We start from the raw sequence: 2,737 nt of genomic DNA, 5'->3' as shown, positions 1-2,737 counted from the left end.
CAAGGCTGGGTCATCTGCAAAAAGCAGATTGTTGATGAATCTTCTTTCAATCCTGATGCCATATTCCTCCTCATAGAGCCCAGCTCCCCGATGATCTTTTCCGCATATACTTTGTAAAGGTATGGAGATAGGATGCATCCCTGGCATTTTGAACCCCATGTAGTGTTTCCTTTTTCTATTCTGATGACTGCTTCCTGGTTCAAGTATAGGTTTCACATAACCAAACAATCAAGTGTTCTTGAATTCCCATTCTTCTCAAGGTTAGTTACAGTTTACTGTAATCTACAGAGTCAAACACCTTTGCATAGTCAATGAAACACAGAGAGACCTTTCTCTGGTATTCTTACACAAATATTTGTCTGTCACAAATATAAAGGTCTGTCTTGGTGAAGGTGAAACAAAATTTCTTCTTGGAGGCAAAGATTTTGAAGCTCCATCTCACATACTTTGGTCACATGGCCAGCAGGGACCCATCCTTGGAGAATGACATCACACTTGGAAGGGTGGAGTAACAGTGCGAAAGACAAAGACCCTGGTTGAGATGGATTGATACAGTAACTGGTGTGTTGGTGGTAAGTGTGCTGGAGTCAGTGAGACTGGCTCAGTACAGGGCAGGCTTCAGGGTTACTGTACATAACATTGCTATTAGTTGCAGACAACACATAACAACAACTGATACTCTCTGCTTTCAGCTATAATTAATCTGAAATTGGCTGTAATATTCCTTGTGCCACAGCTTCTTCTTAACCCTGCCTGCACATCTGGTAGTTCTCTATTGATGTGCTGTTCCAGTCATTTTTGGATAATGTTCAGTAGGTCCTTACTTGCATATGATAATATTGCCTCAATATTTCTCCTGCAGAAAAACTGGTATATTCAAACTGTTGACCTTTTGCCTAGCAGCTGAAAACTTAAACCATTATGCCAGAAGTCTAATCAAACCTTACTCCTCTACAGATAGCAAAGAAACATCAAGTCGAAAGACTGTAGCTGTTGCTTATCTTTTCCAAACATATCCCCCTTTTATTTGTGTTTTCTTTATACTCTTATAAGGTGTATGACATCTCCAATGTCAAAGAGAAAGTGATCAAATAATGAAATACTAGAGATGAATTCATAATATTAGTCTTCATTTGCTGAATTAAACTTTTAAACACTCATTTAAGTAGATTACATATAACCGAGTTTACTTGTTAGGAAGAATGTTTCAAGAATATCAAGATTGTTCCCTGAAAAGAAGAATCTCACTTCTGAGTGTGATTCTAAGGTTGCCGAATGGCAATGACCCTGGAGTTATCTAACTGATTATTGAAGGAAGCGCTGATCCATTTTGATCTAGCCTGCCTAATTACAGATCTTCACAGACAGAGTTTTGAAGTTAACAAAAGCAAACTTATCAGTGTTCTAGGTGTTTCTTCTCTATCAGGGGAGATGATGAAGTCATAAGTTGGTCTTGCTGGCCTTACCACCCATTGTCACTAGATCTTCAATAACTATCAGGCCTTTTATGTGCTTTCTATACTCTGCTTTAATTTGTCACTTCTCATGGTTGAACATCACTTTGCATCTTTGACTTGGTTTCTACTTTTCTGGCAACTTGGATAGTTCTATTTCTGCCTCTGTCCCTTTCAGCTGCTGCCAGGTTCATTATAAATTGGCATAAATTACAACATTTCTTGACCAAAGGTGTCACTTGATTCTTCTTTTGGGTCAGTTACTACTTCTCCTTGGAATATTATACCATCCAGATCATATGTAAATTGGTTCAGAGTTTAACTTTATAAAGTTGACCACCCAAGGAGGTCCAGTACATACAGATTCCTATTCAGCTTACACAGGCTAAAGAGCAGTCTCATAATCTCTGAAAGTGGTTAAGTCAATATATCTTAGGAATAGAAAAATTTTAAACTTCCCAGACAGCAATTTTAAGTGACCTAGGCCTTCAACTCATAAAAATTCTAAGAAGGGAAGTAAAAGTATTGCTAATTAAATGTTTCATTTTTATGATAGCTAACATACTAATTTTAAGTAGTTATAATTTATAGTATAGTACAAGGTTATTTATGTGCAGCATGCATACTTTATAGTATACAATACCCTCTCATATAGTCAACAGTATATTTATGCATATTTTATTGGCCTCTGAGTGTAATGTTACTATTAAATATATGGAAAAATTTTATGAATAATTTTATGACATTGTTGGCCTAAGCTAGGCTTATTTTTATGCCAAGTCTCTTGTCAAGAACGAAGGTCTGACTTAACATTTTGTCTATGGAAAAAATACATGAATAGATTGTTACACACAACCATCTGTTTGCTGTAATTTCAGTGAAGATAATGGATGGAAACACTTATTTACTTGTTGTTCTGAGACTTCTTTCCCCCTGTATTTCCCTTTTAGAACATGTTTTCCACAGGGCTTATGTATGCTTCTGCCAACTGATGATTGAATCTCTTACTGTGAGTAAAGCACACATTTCCTTGAAATATAGTTTTTTGAAAATACTTAAGTTGTTAAAAAGGACATGTGTTACTCAGAAACTCCAAATTCTAATTCTAATAAAAATGAAAGCAAGTATATAAACAGAAACTTGTATGCGTCAATGTTCTTTGTAGTACATTTTATAATAGCCAAAATGTAGAGATATTTAGAATGGCCATTAATATATGAATGAAAAATGAAATGTAGTATATGCACATAATGAAATATTATGTACCCCAAAGGAGAAATGAT

The sequence above is a fragment of the Elephantulus edwardii genome, unplaced genomic scaffold, assembly GCF_000299155.1.
Source record: "Elephantulus edwardii isolate Elephantulus edwardi_28Jun2011 unplaced genomic scaffold, EleEdw1.0 scaffold00085, whole genome shotgun sequence".
Classification (NCBI taxonomy): Eukaryota; Metazoa; Chordata; class Mammalia; order Macroscelidea; family Macroscelididae; genus Elephantulus; species Elephantulus edwardii.
Note: the sequence above shows the minus strand (reverse complement) of the source record.